This window comes from Megascapheus bottae, chromosome 6, assembly GCF_031878675.1.
Source record: "Megascapheus bottae isolate mThoBot1 chromosome 6, mThoBot2.hap1, whole genome shotgun sequence".
Taxonomy (NCBI): Eukaryota; Metazoa; Chordata; class Mammalia; order Rodentia; family Geomyidae; genus Megascapheus; species Megascapheus bottae.
This window is the reverse complement of record NC_143514.1, coordinates 37,878,695-37,890,811: the sequence shown is the minus strand read 5'-3', so window position 1 is coordinate 37,890,811 and position 12,117 is coordinate 37,878,695.

Genomic DNA, 12,117 nt, shown 5'->3' with positions numbered 1-12,117 from the left:
CACTTCAGAATCCAGAGCACCCCAAATGACGACGATTGAGGGCCTCAGAATCCTCACTTTAATCCTCAGGCATTACACCTCTACTACTTTCCCCCAAAGAATGGATGTTAAATCAAATGAGGCAATGCATAGAAAATTATCTATAATGGATTGGCTAACTTTATTTCAAAGTTCCACACAACTGTCATGAAGCGTCTTTGATTGAAGCCCCTGGGCTTTACTCTGTGAATGCGGGCTTTGTCATCATCTTTGATTTTGCTTGGCAAATCAAAATGCTGATTGATCATAAAACTTCTTTTCCATCTGTACTGTGGCCAGAGATTTACAAGCAAAGAAGAAACACATTGTAAGCTTTGTCAATCTGGGATGTTGGTGAGATGAAATATTACTATGCAGAATGAAGATAAATCACAGTTCCAAATGGCCTTATGGTTGGAAGCTTCTCAGTGACCCAGCTCAGCTTACAGCTGCATCTGCAGCAGATAATAGCCAGGGAGTGATGATCCTCATGATTTTAGCCCATTATTACAAAAAACCTGATATACATAAAATGTAGGTCAAAGCATTCCGTTTAATACCATATTTATCTTCAGAACATGAAGCATAAGAATGTTGTTCCAGCATTGAAATATAGAGATGATAAATGAGTAGTCTAAAGCACTATTTAAATGACTACATTCAATTTCCATCACTTCACTGAAATACAAATTCCATGAGGGAGACAAGACTGAACTATCATTGCTTACCACTGTGTCTGCCTCTTTCCTATCGGTTCTTAATCAGATACAAGTAGAAGATGTGATCAGTTCGCTGTAGATTGAGAACAATTTTGTTGCATTTATTTTATTTATTTATGACTGATTTTCTTTACTGAATTAGTACATAGCCTGGGGAAGGACAGCAGTATATTCTTTTTCTTAATACTTTCTACTTCAGTACTTGCTTACCAAGTGAAAAAGTTGGTACATGAAAGGAGACTGGATGAATAGGACTTGCTGTTAATTCTTGCGTTCTTCCCTGGGCCTTGGGTATAAGTTAGAAGACCACAGAAGATACGTCAATAGGAATAAATCTTCAAGGATTAAGGCAGGGGGTCTAATCAATTAAGGATGACAGAAATTATTATAAATAGAAAAAAAACTAAAAAAGACAAGCAAATTAATGGAATGTTCTGTGCATAATCTGATTGGCCCAGAACACAAAAGGAAACTCTGGAACAAGTTAAGGAATCAAGGGAATCACAAAGTCAGAGAAGCTAATAGAGGTAAACAGAGCATGCTGTTTTTTAGATGTCAGTGTACAAAGAAAAGAAATCAGAGTTAAGTTATAGTTTCCAATAATAAGAATCAGTAAGAAACAGCATGGAGACAATTGTTGGTGGGCTAGTAATGTGTTTAGATTCAAGTATGTGAGAAATGTGTCAGTCTTTACGGTGAAAAGCTATGGTGAGGAATATACTAAGAAAGAAAAATCAGATTGTTGGGAGTTGACCCGGCAGTGCGCTGCATAAAACTTTCTGTTTGTATCTCAGAGACTAATATTTGTTCTGTAGTTAAAAATGACATATTTGTACTTTCTCAGAGAAATGATATAAAATTTATCAAAATTATATTGACTCATTGGAAAATTCTACAGGAAATATCAAGAAGTAGCTGCCCTTCATATGTACTTTATTAATTTTACCCTTTCATATAAAGGCAAATTTGAACAAAGTTTAATACTAATGAGTTTAATATTTAGTGTTAATGATAAGAGTTAATTTTGATCTTGATTTATTTCTAACAAGTCACACATAGAAATATAACAAATATATAATGCCAATATTTAGGCTTGCACTCTAGTATACACCCCTGGACCTAGTACAAAATGATGGCCAAATTCACAGCCAAAATTGATGAGTCTATAAATAAAATTAGTATTTTTGTAGGTGGATTTAGTTTCCTCCATCTTATGAAAATCAATGCCACAAATCAAATGATCTTCAACAAAGAAAAGCAGTAGGTTTTGGAGCACATTTCTAGTATTTATACAGTGAGTTAACATCATCCTTCATCTTCTGTTTTGAGTACAGAATTCTTGTTGGAGATCCATAGGGAGCCTAATTTTGTTTATATGTAACAAAGAAATCAAAATAAATTTTCAAGAAAAGAGTTGGTCCCACAGGAAGTTTTCAGTAAACAACTTTCAACTCAGTATATGACTATTTTCCACACTCTGTTTAGGCACAGGGTCTTTATAAGAATAACAGCATAAAATACCTGTTTTCCAATACCTTGTCTTTGACCATATCTGAGATCACTGCAATTCAATATTTTTCCAGTATTCATTTTTTTTGTGGGTCATGGGGCTTGAACTTGGCCTGGGCACTGTCCTGGAGCTCTTCAGCTCAAGGCTACTGCCTCACCCTTAAGCCAAGCCCATTTCCCATTTTCTAGGGGTTAACTGGAGATAAGAGTCTCAGGCTGTTTTGTTCCGGGGCTAGCTCTGAACCTTGATCTTCAGATCTCAAGCCTTCTGAGTTGCTAGGATTATAGGCGTGAGCCTGTGCAACTTCTAGTATTCATTTTTGAGAGATAAAATATAAAAGAATTATAGCAGAGTAGTGTCCATTAAACTTCCCAGACAGATAAATGAAGAGATTCAATCCAGTAAAAGGAAGAGATAGGCATGTAAACTATATTAATTTTTAATTTAATTTTTACTAAATTGTCTACTGATGTGATGATACCCTCAGTGTCACTGTCATTCATGTTAAGCAATAGTAAGTGAAATTCACCTCAATGCTACAAACAAGTGACCATTTGTTAAGTGTTAATCATTATGATATGGAGACAAGTTGACAGTAATAAACAGGAAAGTGGAACTTGAAAGGTTTAGAGGAAGTCAGGAAGAGAGGGGTTATAAAGGAAGTGAGAAAGCGGGGGAATGCAGTCATAGTATTCAATACATGTTCTATGAAGCTAAGGAAGTTGAAGGAAGCAGGTGTGTTAACAGGGATGGTGACAGTAATGGAAGTTGTAACATGGATCAAAATGAATTGCAAACTGATTTTTGAATGGTGACTCCTTTGCACAATTACTTACAGATACTAAAATGTAAAAAAATAACAACAAAATAAAAACAGTTGTGACTTAGTGGGGTAAACAAGGAAGAAGAGAAAGGAAACTAGATCAGGAATGTGAAACCTAGACTGGGATATGTTAGGAAGGATTACTAGATAAAATCGCGCTCTCTCTCTCTCTCTCTCTCTCTCAAATCTTTCTTTCTTTTTAGTCTGTCATGGGATTTGAACACTGGGCCTGGGCATTGTTTCTGAGCTCTCCAACTCAAGGCTATTACACTATACCCCTTGAGCTACAGCGACACTTCCGATCTTCAGAAAAAACAAGATATGCCAGAAAAAGAAAAAAAAGACAACACAGAACGCCAGTTAAAAAGAAAAAAAAAAAACCTCTCACCATAAGAATATTGTAATTCCAACTTATAGAGATAGCATTGTCTATGTTAAAATGCTATTTTTTTTAAAGAAGCTATAAGAATAATTATTGTGGGGCCGGGAGTTTGGCCTAGTGGTTAAAGTGCTTGCCTAGCATGCATGAAGACCCAGGTTCGATTCCTCGGTACCACATACATAGAAAAATGCCGGAAGTGGTGCTGAGGCTCAAGTGGTAGAGCTCTAGCCTTGAGAAAGTCCAAGGACAGTGCTCAGGCCCTGAACTCAAGCCCAGGACTGGCAAAAATAAATAAATAAAAAAAAAAATAAAAAAAATAAATAAATAAAGAATAATTATTGTTTGGCTTCAATATTATGACTGGTTTCCTCTAGAACATTGCCTTCTTCTTTAGAAAATGTAGTCAAGTTAATTATTAACTCATATCAAGACATTAGGTCATTTTTGAGACACATATTTATTTAATTTTCAAAATATTTTTGTTCTACTTATATAATCTCTCATTTCTCAATCAGTTTATTTCATAAAATATTTTTTCTGGTTATGAAACCAGGTCATGTTCACTGAAGAAAAGTTGAATCCAGAAGTATATACAGAAGAGTCAAAGTTGAAAACACTTATCCAAGAATAACCTCAAAGGAATGTCAAAATAAGAATATATATCAAATGTTCAGAAAGAAAAGGATAATGATAATGGTTTATAAATTGGGATGTACTATAGTCTTTAAATGCATATGCCAGAAATACCATCCCACATTTCAAAAATTATTTTGCAGTATTTAAATGGCTACATAATACCTTATTTTCTAACAAGGCTATAATTTATTTATGTATAATATTTTTAGATGTATGTTTTCTTTCCACAATTGCTCCTATACCGAATTCAATCATTCTCTTAACAATCATCGATTTATATATTCTCTATTTGGTATTTTGCTTCTTTCTTGCGTAAGACTGGCCAGTCTGTCATGTTGGCATGAGATGGTTCTGAGAGCAGAATGGGAGGGCAGAGGTCAGGAGAATCTTTTACTTGGCCTGGTAAAGTAGCTCCCTGGAGTGTGGCAGTGACAGAGGTGGCAAGTAGCTGTATCTTCTTTTTTAATTTTAGATATATTTATACATTTTTTTAAGTTTGAAGGGTTAGCCAATAGATTTTTTAAAAAGCAGTGTATTAAAATCTTACCCTGAAGAAAAATTCAAAATGATATTAAGGTGCATCCAAGGTAGAAAAAAGAAGAAGATAGACAATCAGCAATGTAAGTAAAGATGTAACCCTATGTGAATTTGTGAACACTGCAGGCAAAAGTATAACGTCCAGGACCACTTAGGAAAACAGTGTAATAGAATCTACTGAACCTGAGCACATGTACCCTCTGTGACCTAGTAGACCTGCTGCTAGATACATGCTTGATGTATGATTTACTGAAAAGGTTTACTGAAAGACTTTGGGATCTATAGATGTATTGTTTATAGGACCCAAATCCAAAGTCCATCAGCAGTAGAATATAAATGCTATGTACATTGAAATGGAAAATTACTATTTTTCAGAAGGAGTTATATATTTTATCATAGACTGAATGAAGTCTGAGAGAGTAGCAAATGTTCTTAATTGAGTATTGTAACCAATGGAGTGACTTTAATATCATAAAGGTGTACCTTATATTATTATGAGATTAAAAAAAGTTGTTGAAGACATTCAGAAATGGCACTTTTATGGTTCCCTCCTAATAGAATATAGTGCACCCTTGAGGATATATGCATTGAACTGTGTCACTGTCAGTTTAAAATTATGTCTATTTCTGTATTCATTGAATTGAAAAGGATATCAACATACAGTCAATTTGCACTTGCCCTTCAGTTTCCAATTTTTCATAATTCACACAAAGAACTACAGAGATCTTTTCTTTAAAAAATACTTGTATTTACTTTGCATCTTCTATTTTGATGAAAAATCCAAATGCTTTGATTTTAACACTTCTTTTTGTTTATATTCTCAAGTTAACATCCTTACATTATTTCAGCATTGTGTACCAAGAATTAACAATTTTGTAATCTCAAAAATTTTGAGAAGCAATTGGGAATTTTTCCCCCAACCATAAAACACAATTGGATGTCTTTTATTCGTACAGAAATACATTCAATAGAAAGGCTAATTATTTTGGTTCAATAATGTATTAATGTAGCATATTATAATACATATAGTTCATAAAATTGAATGATTGATATCCAAATTCAATCATCTAATGAGGTAAAAAAAAAATACCAGGCCTAAGCTTACAAGACGCCATAGTGAAACTGAAGCTGTAACCAACATACCATTTTTTTATCCCTTGATTCTCTAATCAAAATGAAAGTACCCACATAGGATAATTTTAAATAAAATGCTTACTCTCAAGATCTCACTTACCCATGCCATCCAGTTTTACATGGAAAGATTGTTTTGTTTTGTTTTTTTCTTTTTGTCAGTCATGGGGCTTGAACTCTGGGCCTGGGTACTGTCCCTGGGCTCTTACAGGCAAGAGCCACCAGCACCCAGTGAGAGACCAATTTCTATAGCATCCAGTTTGTTTTGTCAGCCTGGATATACTGGGTTGGTTAATTACATCATTCACAAAAATGTTTTTATTATAGGCAGAATATGTCTGTGGCTGACATTGTGGTAAAGGTCAGAGATATTTGAAGTTTGTTATTCTCAAAAAAGTTCCGCTATAAATAACAATTACTATTATCAATGTTAATCTATCAGAATGAATAAAAACAGACTGGTGAAAGAGTAGATTGTGTTCCACTCTCTGCCAATCTTGTTCTCATTGCTACCAAGTACATGTGTATAGGAGAAATAAACTAGGATGGATGAATAGGAGGGCTTTTAAATGGGGCAATACTAAGGAGCTTAATCAATGTTGGTCTTATGGCTGATGGCACTGAAAAAGAAATAAAAAAACAGTTTGTAATCCTTATAAGAAACCAGAATTCCCAGTTTGCTAGCAGGGAAGAGAATTAACTGAAAACCAGTATGAGATGAGAGATAAGGAACACAGAATCATAGTCGTTAAAAAATGCAGTTGATTAAAAGCTTTGGGAGTGTGAACTACAAGAGCTGTAGCAAATATCTGAAACAGAAGCTTGAGAAGCACTTAGCTGGTAAAAATGAAGCTGATTTTAGTTTTGATATAATACAGATGCCCACCTATGTATGTGTATTCCCACACTCATTTATCTCAGAAATGTCTCTTGAGAAGTCTTCATGAAACTGGACCAGTCACCATTTTCCCTCAGACAAAACTGCAACACAGAAAGAAAGGAATAGCATATTTAAATAAGAGAAAGAAAAGTAAAAGTGTATAAACCTCTCACTTGAATTAAAGGTGTGGCATACACAACAAAACCCACTTAGAAACACAAATATATATACACATATCCATATATATTCTAAAAACACTTGTTATTGATTAAATTCAAGGTGTAATTTAGCAGTTTTCATTTTTTTTGCCTTCTAGGAAATGTGCTTTTAATTTCAATAAAAGTATTAAAGCTTCTCTTCCTGGAGAGACTATATAGTGACACCAAGAGAAGCTTATGGAGGGAACACAAAACCCTTCACAATGAGGAATCAGTATGAACAAACAAGGGTGAAAAGCAGATGGTTTTTATGAATTGGATGATTAGGGAGGAATAGATGAAGGGAGAAGAAAAAAAGGAGGAGGAGGAGGGGATGAAAGAAGGGAAGGAGGAGCAAGAGAAAGGAAAAAGGGAAGAAGGAGGAGGACAAAAGGGAAAGGAGGAGGAGGAGGAGGGAGGAGGAGGAGGAGGGAGGAGGAGGAGGAGGAGGAGGAGGAGGAGGAGGAGGAGGAGGAGGAGGAGGAGGAGGAGGAGGAGGAGGAGGAGGAAGAAACATGTACTTCATCACACTATGGGGAATGTTGAACTATACAATTGGGAAATGATAAATGGAAGATAATCAAATGTCTGTCATTTTCATAGTTACTCTGATTTAGGAGGGAAGCTGACATGAGTCTTCTTCATTGATGGTTGTGAGAATTGATGAAAATGATAACGTGTCAACATCAGGAGAGAAATCAGATGAATGTGGCTGAGACAAGGTCAGTGGAATTGGGTGAAGTCAGTGTTGTTTTAGAGAAATAGCGGCAGAAGTGGGATGGTTATTGAAAGACATGGTTCTCTTACCAAATGGAGAACATTCATCAGGATGATGAAAACAGATATTTCCCCATCGCTGAGGGCTTATGATTTTCCAGGCAGTGCTGTCAGAAGTTCAAGTCACATTTTCATTTAGTCTACATAATTATTTTATGAATAATCATTGGAATCAGCCTACCCATTTTAAGGAGGAGGAAATTTAAACTCTCAGTGAATTTTTAGTCCAAAAGATTAAACTCAGTTGTATTATAACTCTTTTCTTAATCACAAAACTACATTGCATTTCACATATATACCAAAATTTTTAGAAAGGAAAAATAAGTAACAAGGCTTCTAAATTGTGACGTTAATATTATTGAATAGTTTTGTTGCCATTTGGTAAGTGTTACTTATGACTACTGTTTGGAATAATGTCTTTATACTTGTGAGGATAGGGTTGCATATCACAAGTACACACTTATGAGGGTGAAGCTGCATTATCACAAGTGCAATAATGTGATGCCATTTTGTTTAACTATGAGGCTAATTATGAAATGTGATGCCATTTTGGTTAACTATGAGGCTAATTATGAAAGAAGCAGCAGGATTTTGTTGAGAGCTGATGGGATGGCATCTCTGGCCCCTCAGCTTCCTGTCTTGTATAATTAGGTCAGCAATAAATCACATGACACATGACAAGGTGAGCTTACAATATACCTGACAAGGAATTTTAGAGTACAATCACTCGCAGATAACCTGTTGTTTAAAGAGTTCTAATCATTTTTTTAAGGTCCCATTTATTTCACTGCTTGGTAGGGGTATTAATTTCTACCTGAATTTTATAGAAGATAAACCATGTTCATTCCCTAACCCTAAGCAAGTGACACCTAAGTTTTGTTTTGTTTTTGAAGATTTTAATTTGTTGATTTTGGTGGGATTTTTTTGCTCTTATTTTCAGATTTGGAATTAAATGCAAATTTTTTTGCAGTTCAACGTGTTGTCTATATATGAAAAACAAAGGTACATTCCTACATTAATTATAAGGTAGATTGTAAGTAGTAGATAGACTGGTTATAATTTATCTTTTGTTTGTTTACTAAAAACTTGGCTTTGAATATTGTTGATATATTTAAGTATTAGAGACAATAATGTTCTTACTGTGAAAGTGTAAAAAGTGCTGCTGTTTATATTGTTACATTTTCTTTAAGTTTAATTTAATCTCATACATTTTTTAAATTTTTAAAACTTTAAAATAGATACTCTCTTGGTCTTTTTGAAGACTGGTGAAATGTAAAGGGTAGTTAATGGACAAAAAAGTATCCATTATCCCTAAGTAGTGCCATTGTTTCTTCTCTCTCTTGGTCTAGGTAGGAAAACAGTCATGTAGAGGTCATAAATTATTTATATTTGTTTAAATATATTTCTCATTCATATGTGCATAGTTTTGGGGGTTAGAATTTATGCAGAGAACCTTAATTCTCAATATTTAATCCCTTCAGAACTCTAGCTGAAATTTCATTGAATGCTTTTTCATCTATTTAATCAACATAATAAATTCAAGCATTTTATTAAGGCTTTTATTGCATCAAAATTATGTTATTTTCCATCACTCTTAAGAACTGCATAATGGATTTCTCATAGTGTTGCTGAGTGTTTTTCTCAGACTTATGGAGAATTAAATGAAATAATCCTATTCATCATCAGCAGTTGCTTTAATAGTTCTTGCAGGTCCTAAATAACACTATGAAATGAAAATAACTCAAAAGGGTAACTATGCAGAGTGACAGCTATGATAGGGCTTGTTTAGAAAAGGAAAGTGAACTGTCATCATTCAGATCAAGTCTCTATTTTTCATATATTTTTGGACTTAATCATTCTTTACATTCAGCAAGAAACATTTATCAATCAGATCAAAAATGTATTCATTTATTTATTTTGTATTTGAAAAAAGTTCTTTATCTTTGAAGAGCATCCTCCTACAGATACATTAGCCTTAGCTTCTGGGTTGTTACTACTTGGTAGTTAGTAGAAGTAAAAGATGTTCAATAAACTAAAGAAAGAATATATTTCTATAGTCTTGTATATACCTTTAAATTTTGTTTAAATTAGTTCTTCATAAAAGGACAATGTTTTGGGGTGGGGTTGGAGGAGCAGGGACTAGAACTTGAACTCCGAGGCTCTGTGCTATCTCTGATCCTTTTGGAGCCAAAGCACCACTCCATTTTTGAATAGCTTATTGGAGACCAAAGTTTCATGGAATATCCTGTCAAGGCTGGCCTTGAATGGTGTTTCTCAGATCTCAGCCTCCAGAATAGCTAGGATTACTGTCATGAGCCACTGGTCCCTGTTTTTTTTTTTTTTTTTTAAGTTTTTTAATGTCAGGGTTTTTGTTGTTGCTACTGTTGTTGCTTGTAGCCATTCCCTTAATCTACCTAATAAAGTTCTTATAATTTTCAAAACCTGATAATGCATCTTTACAGGGATAAATAATCTTTTGCCCCAGCTTCTTATACAGAATTACTTTACCGTTTATGTTTATGGCTATCCTCATGTTTATGACTTTATCATTCATCTACAGAATAGGCTAGTGACAAGTTTTCCAAATCTTTTTATTGGTTTTACCTCCTGAGTCAAATCCATTTTTTGATTTTTTTGTGATACCATGTCAAAGTTACCTTTTATTGATACCTTGAAAATGCTAAGTCAGGTGACTTATTGTCATATCGGCCCATCCTTTCACTGCTTGGCTTGTTCTTTTCCCAGGTCCATGCCCACTTCAAGTTACAGTTCTTTAGAACTGCTTTTCTCTGAGTCCTTATTATTACCATAGTAATCATTTTGTACATGATATTTATATCTTAATCATTGTGAATGATTATTAACAGTATGAAGTGTAGAATGATTCTTCCTGCAATGATTATTCACATTAGTTTAGCATTTTCAAAAGTCTAGTGCAAAACTGATCACATTACCAAAGCACTTCTACTATATTGCTTCATTTTTTTTTAATTTAATTTTGTTTCATTGTAAGGGTGATGTCATAGGGGTTGCAGTTACATAACTAAAGAAATGAGTGCAATTTTTGTCTTATAGTTACCCATCCCCTGTTTGTTCCCCCTTTTCCTTTCCTCAACTCCTTCTCCCTCCCAAGTTGTAAAGTTCATTTCCAATGTAGTGTCTTGTGAGTATCACTGCTGCATCATGAGTATCACCATTTTGTTATTCCTCTTCCCTTCCCAAGATCAGATAAACATACATACAAGACACAGGGCATAAAAATCAAAAATAGTGACAATAGGGTATAAACCAAAGGACTGGGGAACAAAAGTAAAAAATAATTTCACACTGTACATTAGAGAACAAAAATCCCCTTTGTTTCCATATCTTGGAATTCATTTCAATTATCATCATTTTATATAGTCATATGTACATAGCTATTAAGTTATTGCCATCCTCTGATAAGACTGGATACTAATTTTATATTTAGAGGGACAATGGGGCCTATGTTTCTTTGGTTCTGGCTTGTCTGTTTTTACTCTGTTCCTGAATTTACATCTAATTCTCTACTGGATTCAGTTTCTCTGCCTAGTTGCTCTCCAGCTACATTAAAACATGTATCTACCTTCACATTCATCACATTCATATTGGTGACATCACACAATCCTCTGAGGCACTGTCCTTTGCAAGTATCCATCACTGACCAGTAACCTCAGAACTTACATAATCTCTAGTTTTTTTGGTTTTCCTGGTACACAAAATAAACAATTTTGTTTCTCCCTCACATATGCTACTCACATACAGAACTGCACATAGAAAGGGATTGCCAAAAGCAACTACTAGAGATCAGTAAGCTACTTCTAGAACATTATACTTTCATGTGATGGAAAAAAATTTAATGAATTTTTTTAAATTAAAATGTCATTTTTAGAGCCGGGCACAGTGGCTCACACACACCTGTAATCTTAGCTACTGAGGAGGCTGAGATCTAAGGATCATGTTTCAAAGCCAGCCCAGGCACTGAAGATGGTGATACTCTCTGATCTCCAATTAACCTCTAGAAAACCAGAAGTGGTTCTGTGGGTCAAAGGGTAGGGTGGTAGCCTTGAGCTGAAGAGCTTAGGGACAGCGACCCAGAGTCCCAGTCCTACGATTGACAAAAGAAAGTCATTTTTAGATAATACACAAAATTTGCACTGATCTATACAGTCACAATCTAGTATTAACTTACATCTTGTTTAATGCCCTTTTATTTGTTTACCTGTTAGGAGAGTGAATGTGTATAAAGCCAGAAATGAATAACTAATGATCTGACTTTTATATCTACGTACAGATATAAAATATAGATATACATATATCTATGTATAGATATTCAATGGTATGAGAACAGATCTTAATAGACCATTTTTAATAAATATAAAATTAAGTCAGATCATTGTCATGTTTAGTAGAAGTGAGATTCAAGAATGAGAAATAATTTCATGAAGCAAATCTCTAAATTGATAAGCTCCACAAGACAACAATGCCC